Here is a 10,587-nt window from a genome sequence, read left to right as displayed (position 1 = left end):
TAGTTGGAAGGAATGATTATTATCCTTCATACTTAGGTTCAATTTTTATAAGTGATTATTAAACTCATAACAAGTATATTGCCATAATAATTTGAATTTTCCAAATATATAATGTACCTGTGTGTATATATGTATATTGGGGTTAAAAACAGGTGTTTCTTCTTAAAAGGTTATAAGTTCAAATCCAAAAAAAATAGAGTATATACATCTCCTTAAACTTTAGCTGTCAAATCATTTTGTCATAATTGTTATCCTCTATCATTAAGTTCAATTTTTGTTAGTAACATATATATTAAACGTATAATAAACATGTTTTTATAATAATTTAAATGTTCCCAAACATATAATGTATATATTATATATATATATGTGGGGGAGAAACCCAAATCATCCCAGATAAAATGACTTATTAATGATGGGTCAGAAAGCATGTTTTTACTCTTGCAATTTGACTTAACTCTGGCCTATTAAATTTTTTTATAAATACAAACTCTTATAGCTTTAAAACATACTGCAAAGTCTATATATACATCTCCTTAACCAAACAAAATAGCTTTAGAACATACTGCAAAGTCTATATATTTATACATCTCCTTAGATTTAGTAGCTTTACCAAAATAAATACTTTAACAGAATTTTTTCAGTAATCCCTTCTTTTATAATGCCTCCACGTGTGGCTTATTGATCTGTGGATCTCTGCTGTTCTCCGTGGGAGGATCACGGGTAGTTGGGTTAATTCGTGTTGCTTTATCTTTTGTGCTGGGAAAGTAGAGTTGGAAAAGTCGAGAACATACATAAGTCAATTCTCGTGAACTTCCCAACTCCCCACCTCCATTATTTCGCCGCTGTAAAAGTTCATAAGTTCATCTTATATGTAGGGTTCCTCAGTTTTGGGTGTTTGCACATTTTTTTGTCATCATGGCTCAAACAGATCACGTCGATCCCTTGCTTGAAGGTTCCAGGAAGGAAGAAATTTCTTCTGTAGTTCTCCACCATTACAACCCCTTCACAACCAGTAGACCAACCACAGGAAACCTGTCCCGCAACAGAACTGTTTCCAATATCAACGATGAGCTCTGGCAATTTAGGCTAGGTCTTTTCTGGCTCGGATTGGAACAGCTCACTGTAACTCGTGTAGTACTTTCATGGGTTTTTTTTCTTCTTTTGCTTTCATAATTCCTCTCTGCAGTTTTTTCTTCGTGGTGTGCCCTCATTGCAAAGAATCTCAGCAACATCCTTTTGAAAAGACGGTGCAAATATCAGAATCTGCACTCTGCGTAATAGCTTTTCTATGCCTATGCAGTTTCCTGCGCACTTACGGACTGAGAAGGATGCTTTTTCTTGATCAGATTGGAAAAGAGTCAGCGGAAGTACAGGATGGTTATCAGAAGCAGCTTCAAGTAAATATCCATATCTACACCTCTATAGAATATACGAACATCGTTGGTAGTGGTATCTTGAATTCCCGTTTGTTTTCCCAAATATTTCACTCTGGTAATGTTTCATTTGCGTAGAAAAATTTTATTTATTTTATCTTCGTCTGTACCTATATACATACTTTTATAGTTTAGATTTTTTCTGAATTTTTTATATATTTAATTTATATGACCATATTAATTTTAAATGATTTTAAAATTTTACGAAAGAATTTAAATGATTTTAAGAATGTATATGATTTTAAAATTTTATGATAGAATTTAAATGATTTTAAAATTTTATGATAGAAGTTTTATTTTAGATTGATAAAAATGTTAAATATTTTTTTTAAATTTTTGTAATATTAGTATTATTTAATTTTAAGGTTAGGGTTAAGTCACACACTAAATTGGTGTATAAGACTTTTTTGTTTGTGGGACAAGGGACTTACTAAGGGACCCACTTCCAGGCAGCTATTTGGTTGCTAAATCTACTAAGGAATACATATTCTACCTCCTCTGTTTTTAAACCTGTGACTTGTGAGGGAGAAACACATGCTCTTAACCATTAGGCCCACTCAAGATAAATAGTAATTCAAAGTAAGTATTATTATTTTTAATTTTATAATAAAATAAAATAGTGATTAAAAATGAAATATATATATATATATATATATATATATATCAAGTAATCTAGAGTCAAATGTGAAGTTCTTTAATATTGTTGCTAGTTGTTTGTGATCATGGGTTTATGGGTTCAATTTGTTTCAATTCTCTTCAAGGCTCAATAATCACAGCTGATAGTTTACGGGATTTACCATCCGCTCAACTCTTTTCAATTCTCTTCGATACTCAATAATCACAATCACAATTGATACTTTAAAATTTCTCATATTTTCATTTCAAATTATATATATATATATATATATATATATATATAATTATAATTATAATTTATTTAAAATAATATTTAATTGTCAAAATTGTTATGTAGATTAATGTATCAACATTATTCAATAAAAATTATATCATCTATAATTACCCAGATATAATTACCCACTAATTTATTAAAGTTTTAAAAATTTAAATTTATTGAATTGGAAAGTACTTTGATTTTATTATGAAAAAATACTATAGAGGGGTTTATTCTTATGCGGCTGTAAAAATTTGAAAGTTTAGAGTTTTAAGTTTTTCAAAATTTTGAAAAAATCAAAATTAAGATGCATGTAATGATATTATATATTTAATATAAAAATTATATATATATATATATATATATATGTCATTTTTTATATAAATAATTGTAAAATGAATGAATTGATATGGTTATTTAATATTATTTTTAATTATGTTAAACTTGTGGTATAAATTGTTTTAATAATTTGATATATTAAATTTGTTTATGTAAATGGTTTTAATAATTTTATTTAATTTATTGAAATATTAGAAAAATGATATAGAATAATTTTATTTATTTATTTTAAAGATGTATTTTAAGTTTTTTTGGTTAGTGAATGTAGAATTAATTATGTATGTAACAGAGTATTTATAATTTTAATTTAATTATCAATAATTATTAGATCGATCAAAGGGATGTAACTTTCTAGAATATTCATAGTAGTATTGACAAATCAAATGCTTAGATTTATCTTGATAGTAGTTGTGACTTTTTTTCTTTTTTAATTAAATTGATTAACTAAAAAAATATCATTTGAACAAGTTTCATATCAAATAAGTTATGGTTTTTTGGGCATTAGTATTGATAAGCCATGGTATTGGCCCATAATATTGTAATAAAGCCTATTTGCAAATTAAAAATCTCCATGGTAAAGTGGAGTGAATCTTCATAGTTAAGAATTTTGTTATATATATGTGTGTGTGTGTGTATATTTAACTTTATATTAATTTTGCATATAATTAATAATATTTTAAAATAAAATTATAATTTAGTTACTTTTCATAGTATTATTGTTTACCATGAAATGATGTCTTTAGAAGTTTACTAGTCATTTAATTTATATAGCTACACAAATATTTAGATATCACCATATCCACTTTAAATATTTATTACAATTTGTTAGATTTTAGGCTTCTGTGGAGGTTTCTTGTAGCTTCATGACCCGGATTATCCACAGTTTCTTGTTCATTTTGCCAACGTTTCAAACCCCAAAGGGGGTCCATCATCAGGACGAAACAGAAAGAATATGAATGAGAAATTATTATTGAGAGAAGAGAGCAAGCGACCTGGATATAAATAAACTAAGAACCCTAATTTTATATAATGGCCGACACATGATATAATTTTATTTTTAATTTAATTTATATAAATCTTAATTGATTAATTAAATTAGTTTATTTATTAATTTTATTATTATTTTATTTTTCAATTGGTTAGTTAGTAAATTTTTTGTTTTTAATTAATAAAATAAATTTGCTTATTATCAATTAATAAGAATTTCTTATTTCCCTTTTATTTTTAATCCAAATGAATTTTTTGTTTGATTAAAATTATTATTTCTTATAAATAGAATATAGAAACAATATTTAAATATGAAAGACACCTTTATATTTTTTTATGTATCACCTAATCCACTTTAAATATTTATTATAATTTTTTGTTAGTAAAATATAGAAACAATATTTAAATACGAAAAACACATTTATTTGTGAAATAAATTATCTTTTTTATGTAGAAATGTCTTTTTTAAATTTATATTTATAATTTCTTAAAAATAAATACATCTTCTTCGCCATTACATCTCTATAAATAACTATATCTAAATCTCTGTAAATGATTAATAATATAATTTTTTTTTAGAAAAATTAATATTCAATTTTATGTTATTTTAATTTATTAATTTTATAACTCTAATATTAATAAAATATTCATTCAATCCAGAGAGTGTAATAAACTTGGAAAACATATCAGGTAAAATATAATGATATATTTATTGTGAATCTTATTAATTCATATCTGTTTAAATATTTCTTCAAATTTATACATCTTTATAGAATATATATAGATAGATATATTTTTTTATTTTTTATATTTTTATATTTTTTATATTTTTTATTTATTTATTTTCAATATATATATATGAATGGTAGAGTTGTGATTTTATTCTCATATATATATTTTTATATTTAATATTTATCTAAAAAACCAGACCTGCTTAGCCAGGAAGAGTTCAAGTCCTTTGCCAGTGAAAATTGTAATCATATATAAATATTGTATCAACCAAAAAAATATTTACTTAAAAACAACCAAAAAATATTTACTTAAAAACAAAAAAATTTATAAACAGTGATCTAGAGCAGTGCCATTGCAGACTTCTACTTGCTTCAAAACAATATTGCGGATTCTAAATGGTGCTTCTATGTTTGCTTATAATATGTAATCTTGGTAAAAAGTACATTTCTGGAATAAGATCTGCACTCAATTCCCAGAAATAAGATTGTAGATGGGCAATAAGTTTATGGTTGTACTACGTATAGCATTGAATGTTCACCTTGAATAAATGCAGGATGCCTTTGGACTGCTGCTGAAGGTTCTCCTTCCCTGCTTCGTCGTGGAGCTCGCCCACAAAATTTTATGGTTCAGTCACGCATCAGTAGACATACCTTTCATTTCTAATCGGCTGGCGAAGAACATTGTCATGTGTTTCTTGTTGATGCTCTCTTGGGTGTACAGAGCTGCCAACTTCTTGCTGATGTGCGTCCTCTTCAAACTCACTTGTTCTCTGCAGATACTTCGATTCAAAGGATTTTATAAGCTTCTCGAATCCACTTCAGAGCACTCTGTGATATTGAAGGAGCACATAAGAATACGTGAGCAGCTAGTTATTATGAGTCACAGGTTCCGACTTTTTCTACTCTCATCGCTTCTTACAGTTACTCTAAGCCAATTCGCTTCCTTGTTCATCGTAACTGCCCATTCAGGCGCTGTAAGTTTCTCCAAGGTTGGAGATTTGGCGGTAAGAAATCATTCACCATTGGATGAATGAATATGAAACTTATAATGTACCTATAATGTACCTAAGAGAAACTTTTTTAATTTGTCTTGTATGGGCATTTTTAAGTAGATTGCAGATTTCCTAAATATTCGGAATTGGACAGACATTGGCATGGTCAATTTTTTGACCGTGCCTATGTCCTTCTGATTCCCAAATATTCAGAAAATCTGCAATCGACTTAAGCTCAAGATTCTTGTATATCAAATTTTCAAAATATTCCAAAATTTACCTTCCAGGTCAAATATACCAAAATCTGCATTCAAATTCACCTGCAAAATTTAATGTTTTCACCTGCAAAATCTAATGTTTTGACAGTGCTGCAATTCATTTTGGTCAGGTCTGCTCAGCTACACAGCTCATTGGCTTTGTGTTCTGCTTACATGGAGCAGCAAAGATAAGCCATACAGCCCAACGAATAGTATCGTTTGTTAGCAGTTGGCATGCGGTGGCTTCCTGTATCGAACCACCATTCGATGCCTCAAACAATCATGTGGAAGGAGTATTCTCAAACCATACTTTTCCAATTCTACATGTAGAATCCAACGAAGACCTGGAAGCCGCCTGTAATTCTGTTTCCGGTGCTGGGCAGAGACCAATGAAATCAAACATGCGTTCTTATTTAAAGCGGCAGGCCTTAGGTAAGAAGGCATAACCATATAGAAGTAACAATAAGATTCGACTTGCATGTTAATTTTTGCTGGGTGGGTTTAGTTAATTTTATTTTTTTTTTGGATAAATTAAGGGTTTAGTTTAAGGTGATATTAATATTTATGTGGAATATAGTTTATTTAAAAGTGAAAAGATCTTTTTGTAAATTGGTTTTGGTGGCTATTAGAATTTTAAGCAATATAATAGTATCTATCATAAAACACCAATCTCGATATCTTGCTTAGGATTCCAATGGCCACTAAAATCAATTTATATAGAGTTTTTCTATCTGTAAATAAGCTAAATACAATAAACAAAATCATATAAACTAAATACGATGAACAAAATCATAGATTATTATAAATTTGAAGCTCAAAAACCAATGATAATTTAACCTAGTCCACCTTACCTAAACTACCCTATTAAAAATCTATTAGAAATGTGATAAAATATTTTAGAAATGTGATAAATAGAAACCACGTAAATTGTTTAGCTTTGCTTCTACTCATTACCAAGTTTTCAAAAATATCACAAAATCATTTCAATCAACTTAGCTTTTTTTTAATTTACTTATAATTATGCTATGAGATTTGTGCATGCGGTGACATATTTCCAGCACTGTAAAGGCAGCATCACCATCTGAGTCAATTTTTTTTATTTTTTTATTCAATTATAATTATGCCATGAGATTTGTGCATGCAGTGACATATTTCCAGCACTGTAAAGGCAGCATCACCATCTATGGCTTTCCAGTGGATCGTGGATTCATTTATGGAATATTTGTTTTAGAGCTTTCTCTCATGTTATGGACCCTCGGGAAAACCATTCTTGTCAGGCCCAATTGCTGATATTGCTGGTATTAGATACACAGTGTTCCGCTCCCTTAATAGATGATTTCATTAACAGGTGTATTGGATTATATCTCAGCAATTAATCTTTCTAAAAAGTCAAATTGTAAACAGATTTTATAATGTTAATATGGCAGCGGAGCAGCAAAATAAGCCTCAGATCTCGTCAATTCTATTTCTTCTACTTAAATTTCATTAACTTGGCCTATCAATCTCTGCTCTATTGTATTTTTTGATGGACGTATTTTATGGTTCATGCTTTTGGCTTCCAGTGAGTAATGTTCGTAGCATTAACGCTTCAAATTTTCTGGGGAACAAAACCTCAAAGTGAGCAGAACTTCAGAGTCTCAAACAACACTCCAACGCCTCTAAAACAACCATAAAGTATTTACAATTTCTGTAAAATAATTTGGATCTCCGTTTGGAAGGAACTGAGGATACATTATGATGCATTTTCTGTTCTCTTTCAATGAGCATGGGTTCCAATTTTTATGAATGGTATTTGTTTGAATGAGGATGGGTTCAAATTTTTATGAATGGTATTTGTTTGAATGAGGATGGGTTCAAATTTTTATGAATGGTATTTGTCTGAATGAGCATGGGTTCAAGCTTTTATGAATGGTATTTATGTTATTAATGATGTATAAATTTACTTTAGCTGTATATGGGAAAGATTTTATGTCCTTTATATTTTGATTTCGAAGGATGTACAATTTTTCGTAATATAATGTTATTTTCTAATATTTTAAAATTATTATATTAAATTAATTAATTTATATATATATATATATATATATATATATATATATATATATATATATATATTTGTGTGTATGATGTAAAGTGTATTTTATTTTTTTAGACATTATAATGATAGTGTAATGATGTTATTTTTTTTAAAGAAATCAGAATAGATTTATGTTAATAAATTATCTATTAAACACTAAGAGGATCAAATCTCTTGTGATGCAAATATTTTTAAAGTGTAAAATTTGAAAAAAAAATTGATAGATCTTCTGCTAATATAAATCTATGTTAAACATTTTATATATATGTGATATTGAAATATTAAAATGTGGTTATTCAATATGTATACATATTAAAATATTAAAATTTGAGTAAATTACATCTCTTTCACATTTAATTATAATATCAATATTATTTTTATATCACTTACCAATTTCATAATAAAAAAATTACATATCTCTCATACTAAAATAAAAATAAAATTAAAAAATAAAATATTTTTAATTTCAATTATTTTATATCTCTATTAACATCTACTAGACAAACATTTCTCTCTCATAATAAAAATTAAAATTAAAAATTAAAATATTTTTAATTTCAATTATTTTATATCTCTATTAACATCTACCAAACAAACATTTCTCTAACCACTCAAAAACACAAACCTCAAGTTCATCATGAGGATAACCACGACCAACCAACATTTCTCTAACTACCCAAAAATCACAAACCTCAAGTTCATCATGGAGGATAACCACAACCATTTCTAAAGGCCATGTGGATGGGTGATATCATGGGGGCTAATGATGAGATTGGTAGCTATTTCCTTAGTTTTACTTTATTTCCCTATTGTTTGTGTATTAGATAGATAGATAGATAGATAGATTGATTCCACTAATTGAACTTGATTTAATATTAAAAATGAGTAAATGTAATATAGCATAGTCAATTTGAAATTTGGAATAAGGGGTAAAATTAATAGTGAGAGTGATGTGAGTGATAAGGGGTAAAATTAATAGTGAGAGTGATGTGAGTGATGTTATTGATTGTGGATTGAAATTCCTTCTATTGGATTAGAAAGAGATAATGTTAAAACAATATTTGTAATTAGTCTATACAAAATTTGCAAATTTGAAAATTTCATATTTGTTTCCTGAAACAACTTATTATCTTAATGATGTACTTGTAGAAGCTTTTAGAGAAGGAAAGATGGCATTTGTAAAAGTGGGTGAAGTTGCAAGAGTTAAAAGTGTAATAGATTTTTTTTCACAAGTAAAATATGTCTTAATTCAAATTTTTATTTGCCAAGATGAATGTTCTAAAAAAAATCATATCTAAAATGAAGTTATTTTTTAATCATAAATATAATGCATATTGGGAAATCAAGTCTTATGCATATTGAGAAATCAAGTTTTATATCATGATATGCACTATATTTGTCCATATAATTATGTGTGTGTTTTTTTAACTATGGAGTTACTTGTCTTTTCATTTGTATTTGTGAGTTAGTGAAGTTATGAAATTGTAGTCATGTCATTTCTTATTAAAATAGAAAAATGATTCATTTCTTTGTTTTTTTTCAATACCTAAAATAAACAGAAACAAAATGGAAAATATTTTAATCATAAAAATATGGTTAATGTTATTTTATTTAAAAAATATATACGTATCAATCTTATTTATAAAATTATATTTAGAATGGATATCATATTACATAAGGGTTGTTTAATTATAATCCAATAATAAGGGGTTTTTAAACTATTCAATCCGTATATATAATTCCTTTAAAGATCATAAGTATGACCTTTGCCTGTCTTATGAAAACGTGTATATTTTATATTGGTTACTCATCTTGAAACGAAACATTTTTAAGCCTTGATAGTTGATTATGACTCTCTTAATATTTTGGTTACAGATTTGATTTCCCTTAATTTTCTTGCATACAAATTGATTGATTTTGTGGCATCCAAGCTTAGGATAAAAATAGAATATGAAATACAAAATATTACATTCGATATATAATTATTATAAAAATTTTATTATGTAGGGATTATGTTAAAAAATGTCTCAACTAAACAAGGACCAACCCTTTATCAAAAAGTTCTATAGATGGTGTACTACATCACATGTTTCATCATTATACTAAGGAAAATAATTTTGATTCGAATGAAGACTTAGATATAATGGGGTATAATGAAGAATTTTTTGAAGAGATTCAAGGGGGAGAACCTAACACTCAAAAGAAGAAAAGTAAAATGAGGATTTCATAAGAAATGGAAGCCTAAGTATAAGTGGTTGAGAAAGACAATGCATGAAGGAAAAATAAGCTATTAAATGCATATACTATGAAACACATAAAGCAACAAGACTATGGGGAATTATGATTTCTTGCTCTACCATGCAAAATAATTCACTAGATGTTCATTCCAATTCAAGCATATATAAGATTTCATAAGCAAAATGAATATATGGAAATGAAAAGAAGACAAAACCTATTACAAAACGCATAGCATGCATTGATGATAGAAACAAGAAAAGAGTCATCACAACTATGAAATTAGTTTATTGGGATGTGTAAGAAGAATTTATACTCTTAAAATATGAATCGCTTTTCTTGTTTGTAATGTCCTTACAAACACCAAAGAATAATGACTATACATCACATACAAATAACGTGGTTGTGAAAAATTTGTTTTTACTAATTGTCTGAGTGTCTTGAAGAGATACAAACTATAGCAATGTTGGATACTCATTATTTTCATTTATGCTAGATGAAAGTACAAATCATAGTTTAAAGAAACACCTTATTGCCATATTTCTAAAATTAAATGACTTGGGTCTCCAATTTCATTATTTTAAAGTTCATAAACATTTGTGATGGAAGAGAGAAAACAATATATGGTGCAATCAATGATT

The 10,587-nt window shown here is 27.4% G+C and overlaps 1 pseudogene across 1 annotated transcript; it reads left to right on the top strand.

The window, feature by feature from the left end:
- The first annotated feature begins 843 nt into the window (after nucleotides 1-843).
- LOC149167112 (uncharacterized) lies at nucleotides 844-7,381 on the top strand (annotated as a pseudogene). The gene is made up of 4 exons (XR_016260528.1): nucleotides 844-1,400; nucleotides 4,940-5,389; nucleotides 5,766-6,066; nucleotides 6,779-7,381. The product of XR_016260528.1 is annotated as an uncharacterized LOC149167112 (transcript).
- Nucleotides 7,382-10,587: the final 3,206 nt, after the last annotated feature.

The sequence above is a fragment of the Pinus tabuliformis genome, chromosome 5_1 (assembly GCF_031772625.1).
Source record: "Pinus tabuliformis cultivar Carrire ecotype Pingquan chromosome 5_1, CPIR1, whole genome shotgun sequence".
NCBI lineage: Eukaryota > Viridiplantae > Streptophyta > Pinopsida > Pinales > Pinaceae > Pinus > Pinus tabuliformis.
The sequence above is the reverse complement of the archived record's forward strand: the minus strand, read 5'-3'. Positions and strand labels throughout refer to the sequence as shown.